The following is a 17,852-nucleotide window of genomic DNA, read 5'->3' on the forward strand; positions in this document are numbered from 1 at the left end:
TTTAACTTTAGTGCTCAAATTATGTCTGATTTGACAACTGGGAATCCCTTCTAACTGGCTCCTGTGTCTTAGTGGTAGAGCCCATTGGTTGCTTGTTATTGGTTTCTTTTCTTGCACTTTCTCAATTTCTAGCATAACAAGATATTCCAGGTTTATCCTGTACCTACCCTGCTTCAGCCCTGGAATCATCTGTTTCTCCAAGGAGCCCTAGTTCCCTTTATGGAGGAATGGCATTAGACAACAAGATCTGAGCACTAAATGTGCTCATTGCTAGTAAGGTGTCATTGCTTCTTGGCCCTTTTTAGTGGACAAAACTGGGAAATATACATAGTTACATATCCATACACAACACATACACACAATTCTGAGTCCACCCCAGTGCCTCTAATTCCAATCCATTCCCCCCGCCCCAGGTTCTCTCAATTTCCCTATTGCACATTTGTACCTCTTATTCCACAGTGACAACCTTTGGTTCCGACAAGATGAACTAATTCACTCATTACTCAATCCTATAGTACATCTAAAAGAGCTTCAGAAGGGTTTTTCCCAAAAGCAAACCTACAATGAAGAGTTCAGGACCTTTTGCTCTTGTCCCCATCTCCTGAGCCTCTTCAAGACTGCATGTATATAGTCATAAATTGACTGTATAAATTATTGCAGTTTTTCCCCTTCGTTATGTGTGTTTATAATTATTGTGTTTATAAATTATTGCAATCAGTTTTTCCCCTTCGTTATGGTAATGTTATTCCATAATGTTATATGAAATATAACTGAGTTCATTTGCTTTAATTTTCTTCCAGTTTTAGGATTTTTTTTGCCTTCCATCATTGCTGATTATATTTCATTATTTAAATCTGTAGAAAATGCTTTCAAATCAAAACTGTCTGAAAAGGTGTACCCATGGGGAACCCTGGGTGGCTCAGCGGTTTAGTGCCTGCCTTCGGCCCAGGGCATGATCCCAGAGTCCTGGGATCAAGTCCCACATCAGGCTCCCTACATGGAGCCTGCTTCTCCCTCTGCCTATGTCTCTGCCTCTGTGTGTGTGTGTATGTCTCTCATGAATAAATAAATAAAAATTTTTTTAAAAGGCATACCCAGAGAAGTTTGCACTGTGTCTTATTCCTGTTAAATAAGTAATATTCTCCTTCTATCATGACATTATCAAATTATGGAGAAAGAAAAAGAGAGGATCGTGCAATGGTCAGATGGCAATAGGGAGGAGAAAGGAGGAGGATGTCACATAGTTAGGAGCTGGTTCTAGACCAAGCTCCATCATCAACACAGGGGCATATAGGATGAGGGAAGGGTTGAGGACAAGTCTCTCTGTTTTCAGGCTAGAGTGCCCAGTGGGATGAAGGTACACCTCTGCAGAGCACAGCTCACAGGGGAAGAAACTGGTTTGGACAGAAAGACAATGAATTCTGTTTTTGATATGTACTATATTCTGGCCCACATTACCTTCTGGGAAGCCAGAAGAAGCAGGAATGAATGGGAGGGGGAAAGGAAAATACGAGCAGCAGGAAATGTGGGAAGGGCCAATGAAAGCTGTACAGCAGATGAACACTTGGAATTCGCCCTTAAAACTATCTTGAAATTGCCTGTCTTTATTGACTGCCCTGTTACCATCACCACGAACACACACATACACACACTAGAGCCTGTGGCCCTTTCTCTCTGTTGGCTCCTAGGTAGGTCCTTTGCAGGAACATGCGGTTTGGGTGCTTTGAAATCACATAGATTTTACCTCAAATTCTAGCTCTACCACTTCCCAGCGGGGTAACGTTGTACAAATCAGCTCATCTTTCTAAGCCCTAGTTCCTCTTTGGTAAGATGGAGATACTGACACATCACCTACCTTGCAGCTGCTGTGGGCATCATGGGATTATATAAGGCCAGTGCCCAGCACAATGCCTGACTCAAAGAAAACATTTTCCCCCCATTAACCTCAGGTAATCACGATTCCGTCTCCCTCACACTTTTAATATAAACTACACAATACTCCACTGCAGTGGCTCTCAACCTTGGCCACACATGAAAATCACCTGGGGAGCTTTTAAAAAATACCAAGACCCGGGCTTCACCGCCCAGAGAGTCAGACTTAATCGGTCTGGGGTGGAACTCAGCATTGGTGTGTGTGTGTGTGTGTGTGTTTTTTTTGTTTTGTTTTTTTTTTTTAAAAAGCTCCAAGGTGATTGTAAGCAGAGTTCAGCACCACTGCTTTCTTCACACACTAAATCTGAAGAAGGGCTCTCCTAGGTTGTACTCCCTCTTGACCCTTCTGACAGCACTTCAGAGGGGAAATAGATTGCTTAAATTGTTCTCTTTTTATCCCAAACAGCCAAAGCATATAGCAATATGTTATTCTCCAGGAACCTCTTTTCTGAGAAACATAAATACCACCTTCCCCACAGGAAGAAAGGAATGTTCCTCCCCACCCAAAAGAAACCTGCTCCCTTCTCACCCACCGAGGCGGGCTAGAAAGCAAAACACAATTGGAGCTTGGTCAGCGCAAACTCAGCCCCGAGCAGAGGAGCCAATAGGACCACGTGTTTCTGTGGGCACAATCCAAGTGGTCCCCACCAGCCCAGAGACCAAAGGTTGGGGGGCTTCCAGGGGGCTTCACTGTTTTCACTCCTTGGCCAAATCATATTTGATGGGTGTTGGCACTCTCTCAGGAAGTGCAGGAACCGCTGCTCTGCACCTATATCATGCACGTCCACCAAACCTGTGCGTGCATGTGCTGAAAGTCAATTCCTCAATTGATTCAGGATTACTATTAAAACTCTGATCTTCTGAGGAAAGGGAATAAGTAACCATAAGCAAAGGTAGGATACTAATGAATGGCTGAAGCCCATGGGGATAAGAGGAGGCAGGGCTAAGCCATTGCCTACCACCAGCTGCTTCCTTCAAAATAAGGAAAAAGAAATTATTCTGGGAAAGGGTCAATTTATTTTTTATTTTGCAAAACTTCACCCAGTCTGTTTCATTTTCATTGTTTACTGGTTTAGGAATATTTTGTAAGGAGTTCCCAAGATACCTTCTCTGTGGCCTTAAACCCCAAAACTCCATCTAGTAATAAGGCTTGCTGCCTTGGGTCACCCAACTGCCCTCAGAGACCTGGAAGCCTGAAGATCTTTAATATAAAATGGGCTGATGCATTTCAAAAGGTGTTGGGTAGAGCACCTAAAAGGACAGTGGTTAGAATGTAGGTACCAATGCCATGCTTGGCTTTGAGCTAAATATTTTTAAAACATTGATGAGATTTTGAGCCTGGACGGCCCAGAATGTCTAGTCATTCTTGATATGTCAGCCAGCCCAGTCCAAGAAAAGGGAGACCTGATGGCCAGATGTCTAGCATGGATGGAGCCTTGGGACACCCACTACGTCTAAGCCATGATTGCTGCACCTGTACAACCTCCCACAGCCATGGACATAGAGTCCATGGCTCTGCGAGCCGAAAGTTAGTGCAGGTCCACCACCTCAACTCCTCCCTTCACTCTTCATCTCTTTTTCTGAACCCCACTATGGAGTGGTAAGAAACTGAAATCTTTGGCCAAAGAATCATCTCTTTTAGTCCTATCAAGTGTCAGAAAGACCCCAGGGTACTAGGTGGAGAATGAGAAAGCAAGAAATAAATTTAAAGAAAAATAGGAGACTAGGGGTTTGGCCATCAACATGAACAAGAACCCTTCTGCAAGGGTTTTACCACTTATTATTTACCACTGGTGGTAAATAATTTGCTTTAAAATATGTCTGCATATGCAGAGGGACATTGTGTATGACTTAGTTTAAGCTTTAAGTCCGGGGCTTGAGCTGCACAGGCTCAAGAAAGCATTTTACCCAAGAAGGTACAGACCAGGGGCACCTGAGTGACTCAATTAAGTATCTGACTCTTGATTTTTGCTCAGGTCATGATCTCAAGGTGGAGAGATCAAGCCCCACATCAGGGATCTCTGCTCAGCAGGGAGTCTACAGTGGGAAGTCTTCAGCAGGGAGTCTGCTTCTCTCCTGCTCCCTCTGCCCCTTCCCCTGCCCACACTCTCTCTTTCTCTTTCTCTCTCTCTTAAATAAATAAACCTTTAAAAAAAAAAAAAAAAAAAAAAGATGCACAGACTTGTAGTGGTTGGCTAGAATTCTCTTCAGGAAACCCATACTCTGAAGGCAGCTACTACAAATGCTCTTCTTCAATTCAAGGCTCATAAATCTAACATATTCAATGTCATAAATGGGTCATTGTTTTTAAACAAAAGTTGTGGTCTGATTACTAGGATCATGACTGATAGAAATAGGTTTTCATTGGGGAAACTAGAATTATTCAGTAAGCATGTATTGATGACAAATATGTTATAGACCTTCCCTACCCTTGCATGTATTAGGTATAAGATTCTAGGTCCAGCCCTTACCCAATGGGAGAAGATTACCCAAGACTGTGAATATCAGGAGGCAGGCACCATTGAGGACCATTTCAAAGGTTGGCTGCCTTAAGTTATCCTGAAGGGTTCCAGCTTCCTGATGCCAGTTATGAGGGTAAAAAACTTCCACCTCCAGGATCTTGCCAATTGCCTCAAGTAACCCCTCCTGTCAGATAGTGGGCAGAGCATTCTCCATAGAACATCACTCAATCCTGAGCTCCTTGGTCAGTTCCCCTTTCTCCAGAATGTTCCTCCCTTTTCTTCTGATATAAATGAGTCAAGCCTGTGTCCTGAATCCCAGTATCAAGTATATTTGGCAAGTGCAACTGACCTGAAGTATTCGTTTTAATGAGGCTTACAACATTATCTTTCATAGGATACACATTCAGATTTTAACTGAAGCCTCTGGTGGAAGCACCTCCTTAGCAAACTGTTTGGAAGATACTATGGAACTCAGAACTTTCATGCTAAGAGATCATAAAGTTTAATATCTTTGCCCTGTAGCAGAGAAAAAAACAAATGCCCAAGAGGGACACATGAATGTGGACCTTCCCACAGTTCACATGGCCAGATCTGCAGGGATTTTTACGATCAATAAACCTTGCTTTCTTATTGTCTCTCTCAAATGTATAAAAGGGAAGCCTTTTTGTCACCCCCAAAGTGGATCTAGGGGTTTCAGTGTTAGAAGCAGAAGGAGGAGAAGGATTATTCATAGAAAACCCAGGGCTCAATGCTAACTGTATGTTTGTTGGTTTGTCTTTCAACACCTGGGTCTTTTGGCATTTTCTGTTTTTTCCAAATCCTACACTTCCCAGCTCTTTTCCACTATCCTCCCCAACCACTACATCTGCTCTCTCCTACTGTGTTGATTGCCCTAGCCCTTGGCAGAGGAGAGGCCACCAGAGGCTTACCCCACTGATGGCTGTCCTCCAAGGATAATGTTCAAGGCCAAGAGACCTGAGCACTTAAACCTAGGGTATCTAGTCCTCTAGGATGGGCTCCACAAGACCCTGTGAACCAGACTGCCCTTGGAAGACAGGCTTCACCCCTTGACTTCATCTCTATGCAAATGTCATCATTATTTGACATTTGGCAAAATGCAGATACTCCTGTTACACAAGATGGTTTAGCAACTTCATAATTAAAAAGAAGCAAACCTCTGAGACACCCCAGTGGAATATTAGCTCACCACCATTCCACATGGTATAAAGAACTCTGTTCTAGAATTGCACTTAGAAAACCAAGACTTCTTGGTCTGTACCACCAGACCCAAGAGAAGGGCAGCTATTTTTTTTTTAAGATTTATTTATTTATTTATTTATTTGAGAGAGAAAGTGGGAGGGAGAACAGAGGGAAAGAATTTTTTTTAAAGATTTTATGTATTTATTCATGAGAGACACACAGAAAGAGAGAGAGAGAGAGAGAGGCAGAGACACAGGCAGAGGGAGAAGCAGGCTTCATGCAGGGAGCCCGATGTGGGACTCGATACCAGGACTCCAGGATCATGCCCTGGGCCAAAGCCAGGCGCTAAACTGCTGAGCCACCCAGGGATCCCAGGGAAAGAATTTCAAGCAGACTCCCCACTGAGCATGGAGCCCAAAGTGGGACTTAATTTCATAACTCCTAAGATCCTGACCTGAGCTAAAATCAAGAGTTGGTCACTTAACTGAGTCACCCAGGCACCCCAACGGCAGCTACCTTTAAAGTCAAAGGAATCACATCTTTGGAAACCAGGTTTCAAAGGGCACACATTTCTTGATACTGTGCTGTTTGTTGTATTTGAGTTCCAGAGTATGATGTTTTATGGGCCTTTGAAAAGGAAACAAAATCCAGGCTTTATGGGCAGGACTGGATCTATGTGTGATGCATATTTGCACGTTCACCCCCTCCCCCGTCTTCTAATGGAAAATTACCTCCACAGGTCTTTTCTGTGGCTTAATTAAATGAGTTCTGAAACTCTTGACACCTTTAGATTCCTAACAGGTTTGACTAGAAGGTGCATCAGACTGACAGAGATTCCACTCAGGCTGGAGTTAGGGTGACCTGTAGTGCTGGTACCTCCACAGTGTCCCCCTTGGCAACTCTGTGTGCATGCCCTGTCATACTTCCTGGAGGATGTTTGGCAGACCTGAGAGTCAATCTGTTGTGTACCAGTTCATGATATCTTTTAATTTCCCTTCTTGTACCCCAACAAGATGAGGCATTTTCTGCCTTACCACAAGCCGTGCCCCAAGGTGAAACATCTCCCACCCACATTTTACTCATCAAAGACCAAGAGAGGGTAGCTGCCCGGATGTGGCGCCCAGCCCTCCGAGCCTTGCCCACCCCGGCGAGAGTTGCCCTGGAGCCTCTGCCTGCCACAGTGAACAGCATAGGAGGCGACCACTTTGCCAGAAAAATTCACTTATGTACATACGCATAATATTACACACTTCAGAGGCGGCTTCTAGGATCTATTGAAGTTTAGCCTCTAGCAGTTCATGGACTCCACGGACTCTAAGGGAAGAATGCAGACAATCAAATGTGTGGTTGTAGGAGATGGGGCTGTCGGGAAGACCTGCCTCCTCATCAGTTACACAACAAATGCCTTTCCTGAGGAGTATATCCCCCCTGTCTTTGACAACTACAGCGCCCAGACCTCTGTAGATGGCCAGATCGTCAGCCTGAACCTGTGGGACACAGCTGACGAAGAGGAGTATGACCGACTGCGAACGCTGTCCTACCCCCAGACATATCTTTGTCATTTGTTTTTCCATTGGCAACCCATCCTCGTATGCCAATGTGAGGCATAAGCGGCACCCGGAGGTCTCCCATCACTGCCCCAATGTACCTGTTCTGCTAGTAGGGACCAAGAGAGACCTGCGGAATGATGTTGAGACAGTGAAGAAGCTGAAGGAACAGAGCCTAGTGCCCACAACTCCTCAGCAAGGCACTTCCCTGGCCAAACAAGCAGGGACAGTGAAGTCTGGAATCTGGAATGTTCGGCCCTGCTGCAGGATGGAGTGCATGAGGTGTTTTCAGAAGCTGTCCGGGCTGTGCTTTACCCTGCTACAAAGAAGAGCACCAAGAAGTGTGTACTGTTATAGCTTTGGGGGGTGCTACTTGGAGACTGCACCTAGGGAGAAAAAGAGGGACTCCTTTGATAGCATTGGACAATGCCAGCATGAGCCATTTGTCTCTTTTCCTAGAAACCCTAGACTCCAGGCTATTGGATGAACAAAGACAGCCTAGTTTATACCTGGCTGCTTGGAAGTTTGCGGGGGAAGAGAGAGAGAATGAGAGAGAGACTGACTTTCACCTCTAAATGTGGCTTTCCTAGCCATATTTACTATTAAACAAGTGCCTCAAAGAAAGACAAATCTACAGTTTTCATATCATGGACTTAAACTTCTTGATATACTAATTTTGGAAAGCCATCTTATGTGTGATTTCTGGGTGTTCCCAATGTCGGCATGTTCTTGAGATGAGACATGCTTGCAAAAGTGCTTAAGCAGCATTTTTTCAAAGTACTGGGAGATACTAATAGATAAATGTTTTGAAACAAGGTTTTGTGGTCAAATAAGTCAGGAACCAGTGGGGTGTTAAGTGTTTATTTAAATCCCAGTTAGTTAACACTCAGTGTACTATTAATTTCAGGTGTGTAAGATAGGGATTCAATACTGCCACACGAACCTGGTGCTCATCACAAGTGCCCTTCACCTTAATCCCCATCACCTATCTACCCCAGTCCCTCACCTACCTCCCTTCCGATAGCCAGTGATTTCAATAAAGCTGAAGTTTCCTCTGCTGCAGAAAAAAAAAAAAAAAAAAAAAAAGACCAAGAGAAAATGATTGGGTAGCCTTTACACAGAGATGACATCAAAGATCCAGCTGAACTGGGCCTAATGGAGGGCTCTGGGGGCTGTGGAACAGACGAAGAGCTCCTTACAGGGAGGTTATCCTAAGTGTGGGCTGCTCTCTATCACCAATGAAGAGTACCTTGCATTTATTTGCACACACCAATTTAAGTCAGATGGTGCACAGGAAGTGTGAGTTTCCCCTCCTAAATGCCTGACACAGTGGTTTAGAACATGAAAATCTCTGATAATAGAAATTTCCCCAAGCACTCTTACATAACGCCCTGGCACTGTTACTTTATAGCCTATCTGTCCCACAGAAAAGCTACGACCCATCCTTCATTTATTCAACAAATATTTTTTGAATGCCTATTCTGTGCCAGCCATAAGAAAACACTGAGTATAAAAAAAAAAAAAGAAAGAAAGAAAGAAAATAAAACACTGAGTATTACTTTATCATTTACCGGTAGAAAAACCACATGGCAGATTTCGAGTCCAGACAGCAATCTATGTTGATAATGGTGCAGATATGTTAACACATTCTTTTTAGTAAACTTTTCATTGAAACTCAGTATGTAGATATTGAGGCAAAAAATTTATAAGTATGTAGCTCAATGAATTTTCACAAATTCAACAATCCCACACAACCGACACTCAAATCAAGAAACAGGATATCACCCAGAAACTTACTTTGCATATATTTCCAGTTATTGCCCTTCTCACCAAAGGTAGCCGCTACCCTGACTTCTAACATCATAGATAAGTTTTGCCTGGTTTTGAATATTATGTGTAAATGGAGTTAGTGTAAGTACTTGTTTGCATCTGACTCCCTACTATTTGTGAGAGTCCACCATGTTCTTTCATGTAGTTATGGTTTGTTCATTCTTGTTGCTGTACATCCCATTGTGTGATTATACCACTATGTATTTTTCCATCCTACTGCTGATGAGCATTTGAGTAGTGTTCAGCTAGGGGCTATTATATGCAATGCTGCTAATCTTGAATATACGGAATATATACATATTCTTTTATGTGTCTTCCGGTGGACATGTATATGCATTTCCCTTGACCATGTTCCTAGAAGAGGCAATATATTCTCTTAAATAATAAAGATCTAAAAGACTTTAGAAGTGCATTACAAATCTGACTCTTGTTGCTGGTGGTACATCCAACCAACTTCTTGATCTGACCAATTTCTTCTCATGTCTTCTTTTCTAATATGGTGTCATGATCTGGTTCTGGTACCTACAGCAAGCTTGGGTGGCGACTTCTGTCCTGGCAGGGAAACTTGCATAAGACTCAGGCCAAGGCCAAGGTTGCTGAGCTGATCAGCAGGAGGTAGCATGAGAAGTAACCACAACATGCTCTGGGGCAAGGCTGACAGGTCTGCACTGAAAACCAAGAAGCCATTCTATAAGGGCTTCTGAAATCACTGCCACTATACTCCAGGCTCTGTCTCCAGGGCTGACTGCTACCTCCGATTTCAGATTCTTTTTGTGCCAACTCTGAATGTCTCGCTTTCTCTGGAAATACTACCGGTGTTTTCTCATGAGCCCCAGAGACCAACCAGCATCCTAAGTATACCATTGTTGCTTAAATGGTAGGACTCATCTGATGCCAACAGGCCCAACACTGAGTCAGCACATTCCAAAGGATAAAGGAGACTTGATCGCTCCACCAAGTCTCAGGCTGGCTCCCCCCACTCCCTACCCTCAGCAATACCCACTAAGGTTGGGGGCCTCCAGCACAGAACTGGACAGAACTTCCAATAATTGAGTTCTCCCAGATTTGTAGCCTCTGGACAGATTTTTCCATTTATATTGTCTTGTAGAATAGTCACATCTACTCCCTCCATCTCAGTGTGATAGGTACAATTCTGTTTTAAAGATGAGGGGATTGGACATTGCTAGAGGTTATACACTTACCCACTGTCATAAAGCTAACACATGGTAGAGCAAGAATTTCAACCAAGATCCGAAACTAGCTGTTGCCCAGTACAATTAGAGTCTCAAATATTTTAATATTAGTCTAAATAAAAGACGGAAAATCAGCAAGGGTAACTAATGGAAAGAATATGGAAAGAAAAATTGAGAGATCTGGATATAACCTTCCATTCTAGTTTACCACTACTAATTGGGTGATCCAGGGAAGGTCACTTAAACTCTCAGAGTAGTAGTGTCTTTAACTGACAATGAAAGGATTGTACATTACCCACAGACCGTACCTCCATGATGGGAGGGACCATGTCTTTTTCTCTTGACCATAATGTTCTCAGCACCTGCCATAGTGTCTAGCCCATAGTGGGCACTTAATAAGTGTTGAATGAATGAATGAATGAATGAATGGGAATACATATCAGAATCTCTTGCAGGCTTTATCAAATACATATAACAATCCCTCACCCTATAAGCCCTGTTAGGTGAAGCCAAATCATGTAAATTTTTTTAAGGATTCTATTTATTTGTGAGAGAGAGAGCACAAGCAAGGGGCATGGGCAGAAGGAGAGGGAGAAGCAGACACCCTGCTGAGCAGGGAGCCTGGCCCCACGTCGCACAGGGCTCAATCCTAGAACCCTGGGATTATGACTTGAGTGAAGGCAGATGCTTAACTGACTGAGCCACCCAGGCACCCTTCAATTGTGCAAATTTTTAAAAAGAAAAAGAAAACCTCTCCAGGTAGTTCTGATTCAGACCCATAGTGTAAAATCACTTACAGCTCTAAAATTCTATTATTCTCTTAAATCAGTGTAAAAATGATCCATTACTAAATTCAACATAAACCTATTTGATTTGATTTGATTTTAAATAGTTCCCTCTTCATTAGAAAAAAATGGTAATATGTGCTCTAGATTACTCCTGAGAAGTTTGGCTAATTTCTTTCCTTGCCTTCAACTAACATGTCCCCTTTTCCTTTCACTGCTTTTTCTTCTCCTGGTTGTTTTTAAGAATATATTATTTTCCTTGAATTACACCAGCTGGATTAAGACCATCATATGTATAAAAATAAAATATCCAAATAAATTAGATACAAAACAATTCCTTTTTTGATAGAACTCCTATGTGCTGGTTCACAAGCATTTCCCTTTTTTCTTATATTCATCGAAAGTTCACTTGGAAATAGTCACTGCAAAATTTGTCCTTATTCAGCATTCAGTGTTTCACATTTAAAAAAAGGAGCAGGGGGAGAAAAACCTTGCAAATAAGTCAAATGACCTGGTAGCCAACAAATAAATACTGCCAGCCTGTTTTCATCTCAGCTGGGAAAAAGCCAGCTAATACCAGTTTCCTTTAGTGTTTTCCCAATCTAGGCATGGCCCAACCCAAGTAGTGTTTGCCAGGCTGCAGTGAAGCCGTACTTACTTTAAATACTGACTTAGCTTAAGACACTTCCGTCTTCCGCTTACCTGAGAAACACCGGCTACCCCTATTATAACAGGGGTCTGCAATCCTACAGCCTTGCTGTCTGTCTTCTCCACACCCACATTCAGCTGACCTAATCCAGAAGTCAAGACAAATAGCAAACTACTCAGTTTTCTCCCTCCCCTCCCTCCAGTTTCTGGGTCCTCTGTGGCTTTTCCACTTGGGCGTTATTAAAAAAGTGAAGAGGGCAAGAGAGAGTGTTTGCTGGCTCCTCTGCCAACCAGGCCCTTCCTTCCAAGGCCGCATGGCTCCAGTTTCTTTGTTTCCTCTTATGTTTAATTTTCTTTGGCCCAGACTTTCCTCATTGGTTTTCTTTTCGCATTTTATCACCATAAATTAATTAAAATGTTTCTGGCGCTGAGTTCACATCTGATCATCTTGGCAGGATCCCCTTACACAGATGGCGAGGAGATAAAGAGCGATCCAAGCATCCAAGAACAAGAACGGCCCACATAGGGAGCTGGGCTGAGAGACTGCAAGAGGACAGGAGAGGCCAATTAAAAACAAATAACTGCCAGGCTGAATCAAAAAGTTGGGTTGGGGGGTGAGAAACATGGGGAGTTGAGGGGTGACTTCTGGGGACTCCCTGTAATCTTCCACCTCTTTCCCAAACCCAGAAGACAGATCGTTAACAATTAGTGGAAGAATCTGAAGCAGTGATTCTACTACTCCTTCCTCATCACCCTATAAGTTTGGGTGGGTCAAATGGGTTACACGGGTGCTGGGAAATTGGAGGGTATTTCAGAAGTTAAAAAGTGGCTAGAGGGGATGGGAAGAAGCAAAGATTGACCTTGACTGAGGACCTTGTACAGGTCAGACACCCTGGGAATAGGAGAAAGAGCAAGACATACATGGTCCTTCTCCTTGCGGTATGAATAATCCAGCAGGAAAGACAAACATTAAGTACCAAATATAAGTAGAGGTCAAAGAAAGATACCCTAGACTCAGAACTCAAAATACATTTTTGACATTGATCAAAAGTGCACTGGACAGATGGACACAAGTGCCAACTACCCGGAGACTGGGCCCACCACTCCCAGGGTCTAGCCACATTGGAATTACTCCAGATGAGCCTAAGCACCTACAGAGAAGGGCCTTGGGGTCATGACACTCAGTTGGGAAAGAGGAAACCTTGTGATACTCAGCAAGGGAAGGACGGCAGACCTGTAGTCATATGTAAACTTCCAGAAGGCTATTGGAAAAGAGAGTTAAAACCCCTCTCGAGACTTTAGCCTTCCTTTCTCTAAAACTACTGACACATAATGCTGTCTTAGTATGGAGGGAACACTCTCTTCATCAAAACTAATAAAATAATTCTTTTGCGACAAGTGCCTCCAGCAAAATAAACAGGATGCTGTGCTGAAGAATAAGAGAGGCTGTGACCACGTAAGGTAGGGCCATCCAGACAGACCTCCCTGAGTGGTGACATTTAAACTGAAAGACTGGAAAGATCCCAGGGACCTCAAATTAAAAACGTAGCATCAAGACTAATACAATTCAACCAGCTAAAATCAGGCACAGACCACAATGCGCCAAAGCCCCACTCTGAGCATCCAGGGAGAATAAACAACTTCAAGTCACAGAGCTTATGGTCTTCTAGAACAGCCCAGGCTTGGAAGCTGAGGTCTGGTCATTGTTTCTGGCAGATCTGGACTGACAACAGGTTTGCTGAAAATCACTTAGGTCTGTTGTCTCCTGAAGCAAAGTGAGAAGGGCTTTCCAGTTGCTTACATTCTCTGCTCAGGGGAGAAAGGAAACGTGGCACTAATATTTGCTTCACTCTTTGGCCTCCATATGTGCCAGGGTTAGTGGGGGACACAAACAATTGCTTTATTGGGGCCCTTTTGTAAGAAGAAGAAAACCTCTCAAAAGTCCCATATGGTCTTATCTCCGACTCTACCTCTAGCATTCTTAGCCTTCCAGCCATCATTGGGTCATTCCACCACCTCAAAAGTTCTTGAGCGTCTATATACATTCATTTGGGTTACCATAACCCTATTTCCTATGTGTTTAGGCTCTCCACCCACCCTGGTTCCAACAAGACTGTAAGCTTTTTAGGAATAAGAACTGAGGAGCCTACTTATTTTTTCTAGGCACTTAATAGGTGTTTGATAAACACAACAGATTGAATTTTAAAGTTACAACAAATAAATAGCTCATTTCCAAATTGTTAAACATTAACTATTAGAGCACCTTTGTGTGGGTTTTTTTTTTTTACATCCCTATATTTTACCTTGTAGATTTATTTTAGAAATTTTTGAAGAAAAAGGGAGGAAGGGAAGAAAGCACTCAAGTCCCCTATTGTTCTATACTAATATTTTCTTTATTATTCTTTTTTTTAAGATTTTATTTATTTATTCATGAGAGACACAGAGAGAAGAGAGAGGCAGAGACACAGGCAGAGGGAGAAGCAGGCTGCATGCAAGGAGCCTGATGTGGGACTCGATCTCAGGTCTCCAGGATCATGCCTGAAGATGGCGCTAAACCGCTGAGCCACCCAGGTTGCCCCTTCTTTATTATTCTAATGTGATAAACAAAATCTATCAGTCACAAACATAAATATATAGCGATCTATCTCACACACACACACTGACTTCTTTGAAAAAAAAACTTTCTGTGTGGATTTCTTTTTCAACAGTACAAGGAGATACATTTCTGAAAAGAAAACAAAAAATATTTTAAAAATTTAATGTTCCAAGCACCCCCTGTTTTTCTGTTCTTTGTTTTAGTTCCTAGAGTCCCATACCCTTGCTCTCCCGGCATCACTAAATTCAGAGCAATGCAAAGCAGATTAAACCATGAAACAATACGTTAGAGAGCTCAGAGGCCCATCAAGCCTCAAAAATATGGGGTCAAGAGAATACTGTTATTTTTATATTAGTTTACATTTGTCTCTGATTTTGAAACAATCTTTAATGCTTTTGTCTTGTCCTTGCACTTGCACTGGATCTCCTGTGTGCGGCCCGGCTACAGTTACAAAGCAGAGCCAGAGAGAGTTCTCGGTCAGAGACTTGGGGCCTGAGAAAAGGCAGGGTTTGAGAATCACTTGTCCAGTCACTATGGCTTGGAAGTGGATTGAAACCCTCCAGGAAATCAGACTTGAATTTAGGTTGCCCTTTAGAAATAGTGTGGAGCGCTGCCCATGCTGGCAAAACGATGTTTTGCAGACACGGTTACCACTGCCCATCTTCAACCATTCCGAATGTGGTGTCATGCCGTTTTCCTAATTTATCAGCCCCACACACTCTCTCTTTGGGGTCCAGCACCTTGCCTCCCGTATTTCACATTTTTTTGCATTTGAGGGCTCAGGAAGTCAGGCAAGAGTAAGGAAAGATCTAGTTTAAAATTACTTAAATAATGATTAAACTTAATGTAAGATAACTGTATGTGTTGTTTCATGTAAGCACCACAAGGATCTTACAGGGTAAGCAATTAGTATTCTCTTTTGTAAATTAAGAAAAGGAAGCGCAGAAAAAAGTCTTGCCTTTAGTTCACTGGACTATTTCCAGGTTATATCCAGCTCCAAAGCTAGAAAGATTTCTACTGTGACACAGGCCCTGCTGCTGGAAGTACAGGTACACAGACAAAATTCCAATTTTAGAAAAGGCAGGAAGGGTGGCTTCCTCCTCCTGGGTGGCTCCATGGTTAAGCGTCTGCATTTGGCTCAGGTTGTGATCCTGGAGTCCTGGGATCGAGTCCTGCATCAGGTTCCCCACAGTGAGTCTGCTTCTCCATCTGCCTATGTCTCTGCCTCTCTCTCTGTGTTTCTCATGAATGAATAAATAAAATATTTTTTTAAAAAAAAGAAGAGAAAGAAAGAAAGAAAGCAAGCGGGCAAGCAGGAAGGTTGGCATGGGAACAAATGGGACTTATGCACAGACTGTGAATTTATCTCCAGAACTCGTGAAAGCACCTTAAGCTAGGCCTCTCTATTCTATTCTATTCTATTCTATTCTATTCTATTCTATTCTATTCTATTCTATTCTATTTCCCTCCACTTCCCCTTCACAGGTGATAGGCCCATTCTTTGTCTTATTAGATTCCATCTCAAATGCACAGTTGACATTTAAGACATTTTAGATCACTCAAAATGAATTTCTTACCAAAGATAAAAATATGGGGGATCCCTGGGTGGCTCAGTGGTTTAGCATCTGCCTTCGGCTCAGGGCCTGATCCTGGAGAGCCGGGATCAAGTCCCACATCAGGCTTCCTGCTTGGAGCCTGCTTCTCCCTCTACCTGTGTCTCTGCCTCTGTGTGTGTGTGTGTATCTCATGAATAAATAAATAAAATCTTTAAAATATATATATATATGAAGCAATCATGCTGAGGCAAAGACACTTTACCAGGTAGTCTTTTTTTAAGTTTTTAATTTTGCTACAAATCTGGAGGCCATAATCAGCTGCTGGTAAATTGTGCCATAAGCCTATCCTGGTTCTTTGCACTGAGCTAACACAGAAAACTATCTTGCTGCAGTTTACTTAGAATAGCAGGCATCTCTATTTCATACAAACAAAATTCTCATTAGACACGGTCCCAACCTGAAGACATCAGATATATGCCAGGAACCAGCTAGCTATTTCCCCTCAAAAACACACAAGTGCACACGCACACATTTTTTTTCTTTTTCATCCTTTTTGGGCAGATAGGAGTGAGAGAATGTGGAAAACCAAACTACCAGTTCACATCTGGAAGCCAGGCCCCCGATCCAGTTCAGCTCAGATAACTTGTCAACTGGTCATAGTCCATGAGATCAGAAACAATACCTTTCAACTAAAACATTTTTCTCAGGGTAAATTCTCATGACAGTCCAAAGATATTGGTGTCAGGTTTGCAGTTGTGGTTAGAAAGAAAAGGACTAAAGCTGCCCGTCCCCACTCCTCATGTGCCAGGAACAGGGTCTGGTATTTGGTCTGTGGACACTGATAAACATTAATGATACCAGCTTTGACTGGCAGGTGCCGAAGCCTCCCCATCAGGGAGAGGTGAGATGGGAGACCTGCTGCCCTTTGCAGCATTCTGGGACACCCTGGCTCCCCCGACCCCCTCGCACCACACCCAGCAATCACCACCTTTCTCCCTGTGCCTCCCCAAAAGAAAGGACAGGCCTCAGAATATTGGATGTCCCACTTATCCGAAGTTGTGTAAGACGCTCAATCTCACTCTGCATCCACAGTGACCTGGGAACCGGGCACCAAGCCACTTGAAGGGGTAAAGTAAAATACCTCCCCTCCACTCCCCATAAAACTGCTTATAAAGAAAACAGAAGTAATTATGGGAAAAAATGCTTAAAAACCTAGAGGGCTCTATTAAAATGAACCTCACATGGATTCTAGTTTAAGTTTCCAAGACTCAGGCAAGAAATTTTCATGTTTAAAGGCTTCCTCATCCAAGATGCTTGGTATAGCCAGCATGCCCATCCAGAAGCCTACACAAGCTCATCGAGGTGACCAGTGGCTTCTCTTTCTTTTTCATTGATTGCAAAAACTGCACTAAAATAGCAACAAAGGAAATTAGAAGAGAGAGAAGTTTCCTCACTTTCACCACAAACCATGAATTTGCTTTTAATCTCATCTTCCCCCTTCTCTTCTTTGTCCTCGAGCCAACACCATTTTTACATAGTAAATAAATATCTCTCTAATCTCATTGTTAAAAAATGTTTTCCAAGTAACTGAATATATTAAAATCCCATGGTGATCCACCTAGCCACACTCTGACACACACACACACACACACACACACACACACACAGTTAGATTTGTACTGAGCCAGGCACTTCTTAGGCCTAAAGACTCCTTATTTGTACTAAAGCAAGCCACTTCCAAGTAGGCGTGACTAGAACTCAATACCCAATAAGACAGAACTGAACGACTAACTGCCAATATACATTGCACACTAGCCCTGCTGGATGTCTGCCACTTATCCCTCCAGATCCACCGTCTACACTTCTCCACTCTGCTCTGTGTCCAGGAAGGCTGACCCACATGGACTTCATCTTGGGCTCCCCTGCTCTCTGGCTTCTAGTTGAGGTTGGCCAATGGGAGGCACTAGCAGAAGATCAGAGGGCAAGATGAGAGGGAGGTCAGGGTATTTGTTCCCCCTGCACCTTCCTTGCTAGGTCTCCACAAATTGGACACATCCTTTCCTAAAAACCACAGCTCCTCTCCTGCAGCCCTCCACTCCAGCT

The 17,852-nt window shown here is 43.1% G+C and overlaps 1 protein-coding gene and 1 pseudogene across 31 annotated transcripts in view; one reads left to right on the forward strand and one right to left on the reverse strand.

Moving 5' to 3' along the window:
- The window catches only part of BMP4 (bone morphogenetic protein 4), a 348,264-nt gene that overhangs the window by 282,985 nt on the left and 47,427 nt on the right, over window positions 1–17,852 (reverse strand). For 28 of the 31 annotated variants that reach the window (XR_007412341.1, XR_007412338.1, XR_007412336.1 and 25 more), the window contains exon 5: window positions 11,652–12,140. The exons of the other annotated variants lie outside the window; for them this stretch is intronic. The gene's annotated coding sequence lies outside the window, so the exon portion shown is untranslated. The remainder of the gene's footprint in view (window positions 1–11,651; window positions 12,141–17,852) is intronic. 31 annotated transcript variants of the gene reach the window in all.
- On the forward strand, window positions 6,772–7,587 carry LOC112657555 (rho-related GTP-binding protein RhoG-like; annotated as a pseudogene).

Source organism: Canis lupus, chromosome 8, assembly GCF_003254725.2.
Source record: "Canis lupus dingo isolate Sandy chromosome 8, ASM325472v2, whole genome shotgun sequence".
In the NCBI taxonomy this organism is placed as follows: Eukaryota; Metazoa; Chordata; class Mammalia; order Carnivora; family Canidae; genus Canis; species Canis lupus.